Source organism: Leptonychotes weddellii, chromosome 10, assembly GCF_054177405.1.
Source record: "Leptonychotes weddellii isolate Sample4059 chromosome 10, ASM5417740v2, whole genome shotgun sequence".
Classification (NCBI taxonomy): Eukaryota; Metazoa; Chordata; class Mammalia; order Carnivora; family Phocidae; genus Leptonychotes; species Leptonychotes weddellii.
In genome coordinates this window covers 81567136-81583847 of record NC_138378.1, presented here as the reverse complement: position 1 = coordinate 81583847, position 16712 = coordinate 81567136, and the positions used below count along the sequence as shown (strand labels likewise).

Genomic DNA, 16712 nt, shown 5'->3' with positions numbered 1-16712 from the left:
GCTTAATGACTGAGCCACCCAGGCTCTCCAGCTTCTAGGTTATTTAATTCACCAGGTTCCCCCTCTACTTTACTGGCCGCTCAGTCTCAATCTACCTTGATGTTAACTTCTCTTTATCACTTTACTTCTGTAAGGCTCTACATTTTGGGACCTCTGAGTTTATTTCCAATATTATTCCCCTGACTCATGCTGATCAGTCACCCTCACTTCCTTTCTGGTCCCAGAACACACCAGGCATTCGTTTGCTTCAGAACCTTTACATATATTCCCTTTTCCTGGAATGTCTTTCACAGAGATATCTGCATGATTCCGCCTTTGCCTGTTAAAGGTCTCTGATATCATCATTAAATATTTGGCCACAATATTTAAGATTCAAGTACACATGCAGAAACATCCTTTTCTTTGCCATACTTTACTCCTTAGACCACAGTATTGTCTAACATACTATGTATTTCTTATTTATTCTATTTATGATTGTCACTGCCACTTGAATGTCACTTTATAAAGACAAATGTCAACAGTTTGGTTTACTGTTGCAACTATAGTGCATAGAGGAATGTCAGGCAGATAGAAGAGGTCAATGTATATCTGTGAAATTAACAAGTTAATCGTGAGGGAAAATACTCAGAAAAAATATAAAACATTGTAGAATTAGACATTTAGAGATAATATGCAGCAAACACAGTACTGTAAAAATCAGATCAATGAAGTAGAAAGCAAATGTAAATGGGCTTTCAAAACTAATACAACTTTCCATTGAGGGCTTATTACGTCAGGTACCTGACTGAAAATTTTATGTTTTAACATATCCTTTGAGGCAGATGTGTTATCATCCCCACTTTTCAAGTGAACAAACTGAGGCCCTGAGCATGTAATACTTGAATAAAGTCACATGACTAGTGAGTGGTAGAGCTAAAGAAAGAAATGCCTGGTAGTCTGGCTTCAGAGCCTGAGCTTTGTAAAAATATCTAAGTTATAGGTTAGATGGGAAGATCAGATGACTTAGTACATGTAAAACTCCAAGGCAATTCTTATGCATAATTAGTGCTCAATACAAGTTTGTATTTTGGTTCATAATTTATATTTTTATGTTTGTGCTTTTTATGGTTTGTTTGCTATATTTTAATACAAGACACAGATTTTTCTTTTTTGTTTTATGGGTAGGTATGTGTGTTTGTTTTCTTCTAGTAAATTAGGAAATATATAATCTGTCATCTAGGGTCACTTTTTAGTGTACAAATTTATAAAGCATATACTTCTCTACTAATCAAGTTTAAGGATACAGTGGTGTTTATTTAGTTCCCCTACATAATCACAAGTAATACACATTTTTGCTTTCCCCGCTTCATCTTGCCTCTTAGATTCATTAGAATGGCCCAGAAATTTTTATCTTATGAAACCTTACTAAATAATGATCTCTTATTTAAAAGCTAAAGAAAACAAACATTGAAAACTGGATACAATGATTGTAAATGTTCTGAATTCCTGGAAATGTGAGAATGACAGCCTACACAGATCAAAGTCACTTTTCCTGGATATAGAATTCACAGGTGACAAAGTTTGTTTCAGAATTATGTGTCTTGTTCAGTTGTCTTACAGTGCAATTTTGTGCAAGAGTGTAAGACAGCTTGATTTTGAAATTCAACATTATAACTTTTTCTGAAGTTAAGGTATCCAAACCTTGATTTTTTTTTGTGGATTCAAAACTCATCAGGTAATGCGATAGAAATGATTTGCTACTAAAAGTTCACACATTGTATCTAAATAAATACATTGATGCAAGTGCCTGAAAGAAGTTGTCAATGTGGAACAAAACCCCTAAAACTTCCTTACCCTAAAGGATTCAGTGATTCCAGAGCTGTCATTTATTACTGGGGATATATTAAGGAAAATGAACAAATATATAAAGGAAAGGATGTCTTTTTATAATAGTAAAAACCTAGAAATACATTTTCCATAATGAAGAATAATTACAGCTATCTAATAGAATAATGTTCAATCATTATAAATAATGACACACAGAGAAAAAATAGGTGTATGATAAATTATTCTTAGTATGTTAAAAAACACACTTCTTAGTGTATTTATAACATGGTCCATTTTACGTATATTATTTTGCTTTTTAAAAATCATAAAATGACATATGTAAAATGTTAATGTAATTTTTCTAGGTATTGACCCATAGTTTATCTACTTTTTTATATTTTATTCCTTCTATTTAATTATTTTTAAAATAATTCAGGAAAAATAAAATCAATATTTAAAATTTAACAGGACAGGGCGCCTGGGTGGCTCAGTTGATTAAGCGACTGCCTTCGGCTCAGGTCATGATCCTGGAGTCCCTGGATCGAGTCCCGCATCGGGCTCCCTGCTTGGCAGGGAGTCTGCTTCTCCCTCTGACCCTCCCCCCTCTCATGTGCTCTCTCTCATTCTCTCTCTCTCTCAAATAAATAAATAAAATCTTTAAAAAATAATAAAAAAATAAAAAAATAAAATAAAATAAAATTTAACAGGACATTTTTGTATATTTTTTGTTGTTTGTTGTATTTTTAGGACAAAATGATATTTTCCCTGAGCAAAAAATAGTTATTTTTATTTGCTTGCTTCTCTTTTTTTCCAACACTCTCTCCCCCAATCCAGTTCCTTTTTGTCTAAATTCTGGACAATGTTGTCTATTTCCCATAGATTTGTCACATTTCAAGAACATATCATTTGAGAACAGTTATATTACCTGCCAAAGAATATGTTTTAAATAAATGATAGCTATTATTAGATATATAATATTATTTCATATCTCATTTAGAATACCAAGTAAAGGGCCATTTTCATGTGTGTGGTTGTGCATTTTATAGTCTGCTTTTAGGAGAACACTGGCTCTATTTTTCCAGAATTCCTTAATACATCTGCATCTCTGCATACTTCCATATATATATCCAGGGATTATTCTTTGTTTACTCATTCTTATAGAGGAGACATCCCTTTTTTTCCACTAGGGTGATTTAATGTGAGTCCTATCAGAGACTTTCTGAGCAAATCTTTAATCACAAAAGGGAAAAGGCCTAAGTTTGTGTTTTCTCTGATATTGTTTTCAGAAATTGTGGTTCTGATTGACTTTACGAGTAGGACGTTAATACAGAGGCATTCTAGCAGCCAAGAAATCCCCTTCTTTGCTTAGATGTTTATTTTTCTTGTGTTTGGTGACAACCTTTATAAGTAACCTACTGCAATTATGCCCTTGCTTTACTTGGCACATATTCCAATGACATCTGCAAAGGCAAAGGAAGGCTGGTTAGTTGTTATATCACTTAGTTTTCTGTGAAAGGTCTTTATCATATGGGCTGTCTTTGGTCACCACTGCATTTAGTCTTTGCTACTTTAGCATCAGGATATTTAGTTACAGATGCAACTCCACTGATAAGTAGGTTGCTGGTGACCAATATCTCTTCCTTCAGTGTGCATCTGGGAGTTTGAGGTACTTGGTGTTTTCCCAGGGAAACAAGCCAATTACATTTGATAGTCCTGTTGTTCACATGTTTTGAATCAAGAGTTGTAAGCACTTCCTTTCTTTTTTTTTAAATTTTCATTTCAATTCCAGTTACTTAACATACAGTGTAATATTAGTTTTAGGTATAGAATTTAGTGATTCATCACTTACATACAACACCTGGTGCTCATCACAAGTGCCCTCCTTAATCCTCATCACCTATTTAACCTATCCCTCCTACCCACCTGCCTTCTGGTAACCATCAGTTTATCTGCTATAGTTAAGAGCCTGTTTCTTGGTTTGCCTTCCTCTCCTTTTTCCCCCATATCCATTTGTTTTGTTTCTTTTTCTTTTCTTTCTTTTTTTTTTTTTTTGAGAGAGGGAGGGAGAGAGAGAGAGAGAGAGAGAGAGAGAGAGAAAGAGAACAAGCAGAGTGAGGAGGGGCAGAGAGAAAGAGAGAGAATCTTAAGCAGACTCCATGCCCAGCGTGGAGCCTGACAGAGGGCTTGATCTCATGACCCTGAGAGCATGACCTGAACCAAAATCAAGAGTCGGATCCTTAACCAGCTGAGCCACCCTGGTGCCCCCGTTTGTTTTTCTTTAATTCCACATATGAGTGAAATCATATGGTATTTATCTTTCTCTGACTGACTTATTTTGCTTAGCATAATACTCTTTAGCTCCATCCATGTCATTGCAAATGACAAGATTTCATTCTTTTTTATGGCTGAGTTAATATTCCATTACATACATATACCACCTCTTCTTTATCCATTTATCAGTCAGTGGAAAATTGGGCTCTTTCCATAATTTGGCTATTGTTGATAATGCTGCTATAAATATTGGGGTGTATGTATCCCTTCGAATTAGTATTTTTGTATCCTTTGGGTAAATACTTAGTATTACAATTGCTGGGTTGTAGGGTAGTTCTATTTTTAGCTTTAAGAGGAACCTCCATACTGTTTTCCAGAGTGGCCGCACCAATTTGCATTCGCACCAACAGTGCCAGAATGTTCCCCTTTCTCCACATCCTTGTTAACACCTGTTGTTTCTTGTGTTGTTGATTTTAGCCATTCTGACTGGTGTGAGGTGATATCTTACTGTAGTTTTGATTTGTTTTTTCCCAGATATGAGTGATTTTGAGTATGTTTTCATGTAAGCACTTCTTTTCTAAGGTACAAACTTTCTGCAGTATATAATTTTGAAATACACTATAATTTCAGTCTATGATAACACATTTCTGCTTTTTAGAAATGATTTAAAAAATTATCTGCTTTGGGCGCCTGGGTGGTTCAGTCGTTAAGCGTCTGCCTTCGGCTTGGGTCATGATCCCGGGGTCCTGGGATCGAGTCCCACATCGGGCTCCCTGCTCAGCGGGAGGCCTGCTTCTCCCTCTCCCACTCCCACTCCCCCTGCTTGTGTTCCTGCTCTCGCTGTCTCTCTCTCTGTCAAATAAATAAATAAAATCTTAAAAAAAATTATCTGCTTTAATTGTTTTGGTCAATTCAATGATAATTTGAAAATGAATATAATCAAAATATTTGGATTTAAATGAACATCTTAGAAACAAAGCAATTGGTTTCTATTTTTTCTATTTTTTTGCGATAAACCTATCTCTTTTATCATGAGCCTAACACAATACTTTTTAAATTAAATAATTGTTTTCTTTGCCTAATATTATTTCCCCAACATCGTGGATAATTTGTACATCAGCTAGGAAGCATGAAAGTATAAAAAACATTTTGTGGTTTTGCAGTGTTTGCCCCTTGAGGGAAATATTGTTATCTTTTTCAGATGAACGTAAAGCTGTAATTTTCAGGAAGCATGATCACATTTTTAAGTTAAAGGTATGCCTTTTTACAACTTTTGACCTTTCTAATAGTCAAGGCAAGATATGTAATTGATGCTTTTTCTTTAATGGCTCTAAGGGAATGAGTAAAAGTGACCTTTTGATAGAGGCTCTACTTAGTGATTGTGCCAAGTCTGCATAATAGAATTTACAAAGTTGGGCCCAGGTGTGTGTGTGTGTGAATGTGTGTGCTCTTTAAATATCCATAATGAAATTGAAACACTAACTCAACATGGGTTCTCTGCCAGCTGGTCCTAGATAAGTAACATTCAGCTCTTTTACAATTCACCTTCAGGTGATGGACATTTACATTGCAAGTTTTTTTCATTCTGTTTTTGATTCAGCCCTACATCCACTCTAGTAGTATAAATTAAGTAATAGGATCAATTATATGGTGTTTTTCTGTTTACGAAAACACTTTCTCATTCATTATCCCATTCGCCTCTTTCAGCATAGAAAAGTGATACTAATATAGCAATCATTTTTCACAAAGGAAAGAAAAAACAGGAGCTAACTCTATGCAGAGGTGAAATTCAAGCCCAAATCTTAGGATTATACATTTTGTGTTCTTTTCATTACAGCAAATATAGTTACAAAGATAGGAATACTATAGAGTAGTTTATAGAGCAACAATTCTGCAATACATATGAAACGCATACATTCTGAAATATGTATGGGGAAACTTTCAGAGATGTTTACATATTTTGTTTGGATTGCAAAATTACATTTTACTTCATTAAAGTTACCTGCAAGGGTGAAAATCCATCAGAAGCATAATCAATTCACAATTTAGCACATGAGAGTGGCAAATAAACTCATGCCCTCTTTAATTTATTCTAACTCCACAATTAGTTTACAATAAAGGAGACACATTTTTTTTTAAAAAGGAAATTAAGAAAGATGAAAGGAAAGGCCTGCAATTTTCTCATTTCTTAGAGCCAGACACTGAGGAACATAAAAAGGCAAACTCATAGTTATTGTCCCAATTTTGAAGAAAACAAATAACTGATAGTCTTTAAAAGAAAGTACAGGGACAAATATATGTGAGTCTTTCAAAAGTCAATAATATCCCCCCATTTCTTAAAGAAGCACAGTTTCTATTTAAATCTAAAAATAATTTATATTTATTGAGATTAGAAATTAGAAATGCCTTAGGGAAGTTTAAAATTACCTATAGAGAGTTACTTCCAGTTATGATATAAAAGGATTTATAAGATATTTACTTCCATGAAAACACTATAAAAATTTGGATTTATTAAAGAACATTGTTACAAGAAATCACAGATGAACTGAATTCAGAACATCATGAATGAACAGAGAGTGGTAACAATTTCATGGGGGGCAAATATATGGTGTCAATGTAAGTGGGCAGATGATATAGGCCTGTTGAAAATTATCTAAATGGGGGAGTCCAGCTGAGCTAAACAAAAATGGGGGGGGTCAAATGGAGCATAATAGAGTCTAGAAGTCTCGAAAATGCAACAGTAATTTATCCAACCTGACAATTGTTCTTGCTCCAGAAAGAATAGAGAAAATCACCCAAAGTTAAATGTTATTTATCTGAATAATTAAGAAAATTGATAAATTTCTAAAATACTTTTCCAAAAAAAAGAAGGAGGGGTGCCTGGGTGGCCCAGTCAGATAAGTGTAAGACTCTTGGTTTCAGCTCAGGTCGTGATCTCAGGGTCATAGGATCAAGCCCATTATCGGGCTCCACACTCAGTGCAGTGTGCTTGAGATTCTCTCTCTCCCTCTGCCCCTCCCCGACACACTCTCTTTCTCTCTCAAATAAATACAGCATTAAAAAAAAAGAAAAACATGAATATTGGGATTTATAGAGGGATATTACCACCTTTCCACAGACTTTAAAAGATATTAAGAGAATAATGTGGACAACTTTATGCTGAAAAAAATAACAACAAATGAAAGGGACACATACTTTAAAAAGTTTAACTTACACAACTGATATAGGACGAAGTAGACAACCTCACAAGCCCTCTATGTGTTAAATAAATTCATAGTAAATTTTGTAAAAAAGATAAACATTCTGTCCCCAAAGCTTCTATGGTAAATGTTAGCAAACATTTAATAAAAAATGAAGTCAGTTGTTCATAACTATGTCATAAAAATGGTAGGTGAAAAAACACCCCAACATGTTTCATGACCTATGTAACCCTAACATCATATACTGTTAAGGACATTATAAAAAAATCAAGATTTACCAAGGAACATCACAAACATAGGTGCCAGAATCCTTAAGAAAATTATTAAATTAATTCCTGAAATATTAAAAAAAGAAAAATACTTTATGATCAAAATGGATTTATGTTTGCAGAAATGCAAAAGTGATTCAATATTTCAAAATCAAACCATGTATTTCTTCACATTAATAGAACATACTGAAGAAAGTCTTTTTATCTCAATGATGCAGAAAAATTATTTTACAAATATATGTTCATGATAAAACTTTTTAACAAATTAGGAACAAAGGGGAACTTCTTAAACCAAGAAAGAGTATCTAGAGAAAACTTTAGTTATCAGGTTTGGTAAAATATGAATTGATTTCCTCCTAAGGTTAGGAAAATGTCAAAGATATATTCTCCTACAACTTCTTTTCAGTATCAACTAGTGGTCCCAATCAGTTCAATAAAGCAAGAAAAATGAATAGCATAAATAACAGAAAGAGAAAAGTACATTGTTTTTTATTAATAGAAGACATAATTGTTAAGTAAAAATACAAAGAAATCTACCTCAAACCTATTAGATCTTAAGAAGTAAAATTAGTAATGGTACACAAAAAAATGTTACCATGTGAAAATCAAATGCATTTCTATTTATAAAGAAAAAGTATATACTGAAAAAAAAACTTCTGACTATAATAGTAAGAAAACATATAACATAATGAGAAATATAATAAAAGATATGCACAATCTGTTTACTTCTAACCACAAAATATTAGTGACAAAAATTAACAATGATCTGAATAGGTAAACAATGATTATAGTTGTTATATTCAGTATTGAATCTATTTTTTTCACAAATTGATCTATAGAACCAATGCAATTCAAGTTAAAATCCCAGATGGTTTTTTTAAAGAAATTCATAAATTAAGAATGAGACTCATATAGTGTTACAAAATCCATGGATTTGTCAAAATAATCTTGATAAAGAAAAATAAACAAGAGGCTCACAAAACCATATTTTAAGTCTTACTATACAACTACAATAATTAAAATAATGCATTTGTGTAAGATTAGACAGTAGTTGGAAGAGAGGGCAGAATTAAGTACATGTATATTCAGTAAAATTTTATTTATTTATTTATTTATTTGAGAGAGAGCATGTGAGAATGGGGGAGGAACAGAGGGAGAGGGAGAAGCAGACTCCCCACTGAGCAGGGAGCCCCATATGGGGTTTGACTGCAGGACCCTGGGATCATGACCTGAGCCGAAGGCAGATGCTTAAACAACTGCCCAGGTACCCCAGTAAAATGATTTTTGACAATGGTGCAAATGAAAGCAAAGAGGATAGATGTACATAAAGATTGGTAAAACAAGGTAAATCCATATAAGAAAAAAAGGAAAAAAAAAACCCTTGAGCTATACTCACACCGTATGCAACTTGACAAGATGGATTGTAGATCTAAATGTGAAAGTGAAAGCTATAAAGTATCTAGAAAGAAACATAGAAAGTATTGATAACCTGGAGCAAGAAAACATTTTTTTTAGACAGAACTCACAAACACTAAGCATAAAAGAAAGGAAAACTGAGATCATAAAAATTAAAAGTCTTTGCTTATCAAAATGATAGGCCAGCCTCACATTTGGAGAAAATATTAATAATACATGTATCTGACAAAGGCCTTATTCTAGAATAAATAAAATAACTCCTAGATCCATTTTTTTCAGTGGACAAAAAGTTTGGAGACATTTCACCAAAAAGACATATGATTGACCCCTAAGGATGTAAAAAGATGCCCAACATCACTAGTCATTAGTGAATTGCAATTAAACCAAAATGAAATATTACTAGAAACCTACTAGAATGATTAAAATTTAAAGGAGTAAACCAAATGTTAAAGATATCTGACAGCTGGTACTCTGATACATTACTCGTACAAAATTCATTTGCAGTTTCATAAAAGTTCAACACGTGGCCAGCATATGACCCAGTAATTTCATGTCTTTTGGAATATCTATAGGACTATCAGTCAAATGTTTATTTCACTTTGGGGAGGGTGGTGATTCTATATGAAGGCATGTAAAGGGTGATCTTTGGAGTTTTGTTATACAAGTGTATATATATTTGTCAATAATCATCAACATTCATCCAGTGTCAATTAATTTTAATTAATTGTTTAAATGCACCATGAATTTCTCAAGTCTAAAAAAAGTCACCTCTAATGCCTGGATTAATGTTAAAACTTCTTACCATTTTACTGTATAACTTTCCTATAGTTTTTCTATGCATATTTTTTAGAGTTTAGCTTATAGTAAGTATAAAATATAGTTGCTGGCCTTTCTTTTTCATTTAATATTCAACCAATACTTTTTCCATGGTACTTTAATTTTGTTAACTGCTTTTACCCCTTTCCCCAAAATAGAAATACATACTTATTTGAATAATATAAATACATATGGTAAGATATGTAATGTCTACAGAATTCCACTCTTATTAACTATAATTTCATGGAAGTGAAATTAATAAGGCAGAGTTATGAACATTTTAAAATCTACTCATAGATGTCAGCAAATATCTTGCAATAGAAGAGAAAAGGTGGTCAGCAAGCAACTTTTATTTTAGATATTCTTAAAACTTCATGGAGCTCTTGTTAAGCATACAGACATATATATGCATATAATTGCATTTTATATGTGTTGCTTTTCAAACAACATATTTGAGATAGTACCAATATATATTTAATGTGAAGCTGATTTTCACAAGGAGGTCAGAATTAGAATGTAATCTGTCATTTGCTTCAAATACTAAGGATAATTTTGTCATTTAGATATGTTCTTTGTTCTGTAGGACTAAAGTCAAATCAAGACGTGTAAGTGAACCCAGAATCAGATTTAGTAAGGAAAATGTTGAGTTAAAATGTATAAAAGGGTTGAAATCAAATGAATTCAAAACTGGAAATTTCCTAGACATTTATATTTGCTTTACTCGCTCCCTATAATTTTTCCTAGCTGTCCATATGGCAAGCTTCCTCATTGCCTCATTGCTTTCTCTCCATCCCCCTTCTCCTGCTTTATTTTTCTTCACAGCATTAGTATGTGTGTGTGTGTGTGAGAGAGAGAAAGAGGGAATGTATAGTTTTCCACTGCTAAAATATAAGGTCTTTGAGATCAGAGATTTTGTCTCATGGGTATCTCTCACTTCTGGGACAATAAGCAACACATAACTGGTGAATAAATGAAGGAATTGTTAGTAAGTCCATGTAGGTTCATGATTTTTATAGCTTCTTAGGATTATTTGTCCTTTTTTTATGTGCTTCTAGGTGTATGTCTTTTGATATAAGAAACAAATAACTGGGTATTTTTCTTAGCTAATATATTAATTCTATTTTTAAATGTTAAGTTTTATTCACATGCATGTATTATAATTACTGATATCAATATTTGGATTACTTTATGCCATCTTGATTTGCATTTTGTTTACTCTTCAGTTTTCTTGTTTTTTCCATTTCTGTGACTTTTGTTTGAATAAGTCAAATTTCCAAAATCACTTTTCCACTCTGATTAGAAAATTTAGATTACATTTCGATTCCTTTGGTGTTTATCTGTAGATTTTAGGGGCTGGATATAATTATAGTCCTTTTATAACATATGCTACAGTTATTAAATTATTTTTTCTCTTTCTGACAATGATTAGCAACTTAACATAGTTCCACATCTATGTAAAAGTTTTCAGAGATTTATTATTGTATTTTATGCACGAAATGTTTTGTTGTATATATTTTAGTGTATATTTTCATTTAAAAACTTTTATTTTTTAATTTCTGAGTTAAATAGCTCCTCCCCCATACCACTTTCTGGATTCAATTTTCTTCTTGATGAAACACATCTTTCAACTGAGCATCTGTGTGTAAATCTCTGAGTTTAAGGAACATCTTTAAGAATTTCTCCTCAAATGCTACTTCTCATTCCTTCCAAGCTCTTCACCTTCCTATTAGACAGAATTATAACTTCTTCATCTGGCTTCCATCTTTATTAATATCTTTAATTCTTTAACTTCATATTGAAACTGTGTTTTGCGTGAATGTCTCAATATGGTTTTCCAGTCCACTAATTCTGTTGTTAAACTTGTCCTGCCTAGGGGCGCCTGGGTGGCTCAGTTGGTTGGGCGACTGCCTTCAGCTCAGGCCATGATCCTGGAGTCCCGGGATCGGGTCCCACATCGGGCTCCCTGCTCAGCGGGGAGTCTGCTTCTCCCTTTGACCCTCTTCCCTCTCGTGCTCTCTCTCATTCTCTCTTTCTCAAATAAATAAAATCTTTAAAAAAAAAAAAAAAACTTGTCCTGCCTAGAGATCATTTTGTTTGTAGCATTTTAAATTCTAATCACAGTATTTTTCATATCAGTATTTCCTACTTTTGTTTTATAGTTTTCCAAACTTCATATTTTCTGTGCTCCAATTTATTAATTTAAGTAAAATTATGCCTCTTATTTGTATGCTCCTGAGAATATCTCAAGTCTTCTATTTTATAAAATGTATTTCATATGAAACAACTCTTTTTTTTAAGATTTTATTTATTTATTTGAGAGAGAGAGAGTATGAGCTGGGGGAGAGGCAGATGGAGAAGAGGCAGACTCCCCACTGAGCAGGGAGCCCTGATTCGAGGCTTGATCCCAGGACCAAAGGATCATGAACTGAGCCAAAGGCAGAGGCTTAACTCACTGAGCCACCCAGGCACCTCCATGAAACAAAACTCTTGATTTTATTGTTTATTTTGTTGGTTGAGTTTTTTAATATTAGAGTATCTTGTGCTTTTTGGAAGTTTTGTATGTCATTCTCTTTGTTATTTGTTGACAGTGATGATGGTAATATTGTCTTTTTTCTTCTCTCCCTCTGCACTCACGTTCTGTCCACCAGTTTTACTGCTACTTTTACCTAGTGCTCTGGGCCTGTGATCCAAACCATGGATTATTATTAGGGCTTAGAGTACTGTGCCCATGGAAATCCCCACTGGGGATATTGCATATTCCAAACAGAATAGTAGGGGTCTTGACTCATTTCTGTTAATAAAGTGTGTTTGTCCTTCCATCTACAATTCCCAACCAATTAAGTCAAAAGTCTACATAAAGATAAATCCCAGTCTTTCAGATTGACAAAACTTTAATGTAGCTACTCTTCTCAGATGGGAGCCCCTCATATTACCTCCTAGGTTTTAGCAGTGACTTTAGCTCTGATATCCTATCATAAGAAACAGCTTTAATATCTCCTCTTTCACCTTCCTTTCCCTCCCCTGTCCCTCCTCCCCCATCCCTATCTCTGCCTCCTCCTTCTCCTTTTGCTACTCCTCCTTCTCCTTCCCCAAGGAACAGAGGTCCTAGGATTGGATATTAGTCTTTTCACAATAGATGTAACCTACCACAACTACCTGGATCATGCTCTTCCAACAACTCACTCTTTATTTTTCCATTCTGGGGATGACAGGCTCCAGTTCCACTCTAATTTTATCCCAAACCCTAGATTTAATTAGTCACAAACAGAACTTTGAGAAATATTTATTATTATGAAAAATATTAAGTAGAACATTTTTGAAGAGATCTATATGTTCCTGCTCTACTATTTTCCTTAGGATAAATTTGTCGATGAGGATTTTTTGGCTCAAAATATATACAAATAGAAAATATATATATTTTCCTTGCTTCAGTCTGATATTTGTTAAATGTATGTTAAATGTGATTTTTTAGGGGTAAAAACATCCAGTTTTAATTAATTAAAATTTGCAATTTAAAGCCAATATCTATACTAATTCATTTTCTCAGGTCAAGGTTCTAAAGAAAACCTATGAAACATTTCCTATGTAACCGTACGTAATCTACTTTAATAATCTTTTGCCATTTGCCAAACCGGAATGTTCTAGGGGCATGTTAAAGGTTTTATCATTTAGGTAATAAAAGACATCATTGATTTCTACTAAACAGCACATCATAACTGATTTTGTCATAGAATTCCTTTGCCTGAGGTTATCAAGTTTCTGCTCGCTTATGACTTTATGTGCTTATCATAATATATTATAGGGAAATATAGATCTATGACTGGATATAAGTTTTGTTTGTTAGTTTTGTTATTTGAGAGAGAGAGTGTGTGTGTGCTTGACTTCTATCAGATAATATGCTGAATGAAAGCAGAAGCAATTCATATGTTTCTAAATCGTTCCATTTTGGAACTACTATGTTTGAACATCTTTTATATTTAAGTGTCCTAGACAACTGAGCAGCTGACCAGTTTACATTCAGTTCTGGCTATGTGTAATGAGATGACTTCATGTCGCGGAATATGGTAGATTGCTTTCCTCTATTATATTCCCCTCCCTTCTCTCTCATCGTATCTTTCTCCTTCAGGACTTTCTGTGTCCTTTAGTTTTGGCAATGTTCGTGTGTGAATACTTTCCAAAAATAAACAAAACATATGTATTCAGACTTAATTCTGACTTCCTATCTTAAATGCTCCATCTATTCATTTTTACTCACTCATTTTTTTCTAGAGCTAATTTGTTACATAATATATTGAATTTTCTTTTTTTTATTATACTGAATTTTCAATATCATTAAAACTTTGTGCTTTTGTTAGATGTTGGTAGATGTGTCACTGAATGGTTGCAAGGTTAATGTCGCTGTTTTATTTTACATGGCGAATATATGTCATGATATCAGTTATTAGATTAACAGTTAATAGATTTGTCTCAGTCTCATTTCATGTCTTTACAATATTTACATTATTATATTTTCATTTTTCTCTTTGCCACAAATTGAGATCCATTTCACTCAATATTATAGAAAGATTATTGTGAATTTTGAAAAAAAATGTTTTTCCAGGTCCTGTCTATTACTTGTAAATCATTTTATTTTAAGATTTTATTTATTTATTTGACAGAGAGAGAGAGACAGGGAGAGAGGGAACACAAGCAGGGTGAGTGGGAGAGGGAGAAGAAGGCTTCCCGCTGAGCAGGGAGCCCAATGCGGGGCTCAATTCCAGGACCCAGAGATCATGACCTGAGCTGAAGGCAGATGCTTAACGACTGAGCCACCCAGGCACCCCTTGTAAATCATTTTAATTGAAGCTTATTAATATGTTAAGCCTCATACATCACCCCCTTCTGATCTAAATAAGGGTATAAATGAGTAGTGGAACTACACTGGCATAACTTTGCAACAAACAAATGAGAGAAATTAACATGAATATTTGTAAGCAAGATGCATATTTTGGCAGTTTTCAAGATTTCATGAGAGCATGCTATACACATAAACACATTAACACGTTTTGTTTTCCTTTAAAATCAATCTGTTACTATCAATTTGAAAATCAGCTGTTGAGTGAAAAATCTCCTAATATGATGAAGTTGCTCTTGCATCTGATTCTGGAGGTTGCATAGAATAGTGCTCTAGATCAGAAGTTTGCAAACATTTTCTGTACAGTAAATATTTTCGGTTTTACTGGCCACACAATCTCTCTTGCAACTGCTCAATTGTGCTATTATAACCAAAGGTAGCTGTAAAGAATGTGTAAGCAAACAAGTAAAGCTGTGTTTGAATAAAACTTTATTTACAAAAACAGGGAGGGACCTAGATTTTGCCTACAAGCTATGTTTTACTGACTCCTACTTCAGATCAAGCTTTGGGAAAAAAGAAACAAATTATAGTGGGCTTTTGAACTATGCAAAAATATTAATTTGTTAATATAAAAGTATTAAAATACTGTTACAATTTGTAACATATATCTAAGATATGCACAAATTGATATTTTTATTTATCCATAATAGCTATAAATATAATAGTTATGTAAATGAAACAGGACCCAAGGACTCTAATCAGGAGTTTTATATTTTACTATCACTATCTCTCTACATTTGTTTTGTGTGAATGATGCTTTACTGCTTGTGAATGAAAATTAGGATGAGCTCCATGATTTTTTGTGTCACTGTCAGGAAAGATAACAGTGTCAATTAATAAATAATATGTCTAGTTCAGTCTAGCATAATCATAGAACATTTAGACTTTACTCATAGTTGTAGCTGCCTGTACTGAAAGCAGGTTGGTCTTCGGCATGATAGAGGGATGCATGATCACCACCTACATTTCCCACCCTGATTTCATGATTTCTAAGCCATTCCAATATGCTCAATGGAGAGACAGGTGAGAAGTCCCTATTTGATAATATGCTTATGAGGTAACTTTATGTTTTTTTAGATACGAGAAGTAATCAATTTCAATTCCTTTTCTATGGGTTCCTTTGTGGGAACTTAAAAGAAACCTAACTCCTTACCTGGAGGTCTCAAACCTGAAGTTCCTGTGAAATGTAGGGAGGAATGTCATTGAGTAGTTGTTGATTACACCTGTGTTCTCAGCCCCCAGGCATCAGAGTTGCCTCCCTTCATTTTGCTGAGATATTTCCCCTGTTTCAGGTGACAACGACATCCTGCACCTCTTGCCACTTGTGGCCCACATCTTGTCTGTGGGAATCACTCCCTTTTGTTTTAAAATGCTTTGGCCAATCCTAATACGGCCACCTCTCTTTGGACCCATTGTTACCAGCCAGACTGACCAACTCTCATTTTTTATACTCTCTAGACAGAAGTCACACACAGTCCATTACTTCCCCCAAACTGTAGATATCATTTATCAAGTTTTCCAAGAGAGAGAATGTGTCCTTACAACAACTCTTTTTTTTTACTTAGGCTAAAGAGGAAATACCATCAACTTTGAAAATATTAAAATATGTTGTTTGCTCTCCAACAGCTTCCAACACATTATAATTTTCTTGTGAGTGAAGATTTTAGAGTTTTGTAACTAGGTCAATTGCAATCTTTGTAAACCCTACATCGTGGCTTCTCTGCTCACCTTGGAGTGTGGCATCTGTTGCTTTTGTAACCCAGGAAAAGAGGTGAGCCTCAGATAGACAGTGCATTTTGTACACAGCAAAGCTTTAATGTCTATGTGAATGAAACTCCTGAGACTGCCATATGTAGCAACAGCAAGAACTAATCAAAACAGTAAAAACAATCTGATTTAAAAATGGGCAGAGAACTTAATAGATTTTTTTTTTCCAAAGAAGATATCCAAATGCCTAACAGGTACATGAGAAGATGCTCAATGTCTCTAAACATCAGGTAAATGCAAATCAAAACCATGATGAGGTATCACCTCATAACT

The 16712-nt window shown here is 33.8% G+C and overlaps 1 long non-coding RNA gene across 1 annotated transcript in view; it reads right to left on the bottom strand.

Annotated features, from left to right (window-relative positions):
• Positions 1-4884: 4884 nt before the first annotated feature.
• LOC145715916 (uncharacterized) overlaps positions 4885-16712 on the bottom strand; it is a 396987-nt gene continuing 385159 nt past the window's right edge. The window contains exon 3 of the long non-coding RNA XR_014138190.1: positions 4885-4929. This is a non-coding gene — a long non-coding RNA (uncharacterized LOC145715916). The remainder of the gene's footprint in view (positions 4930-16712) is intronic.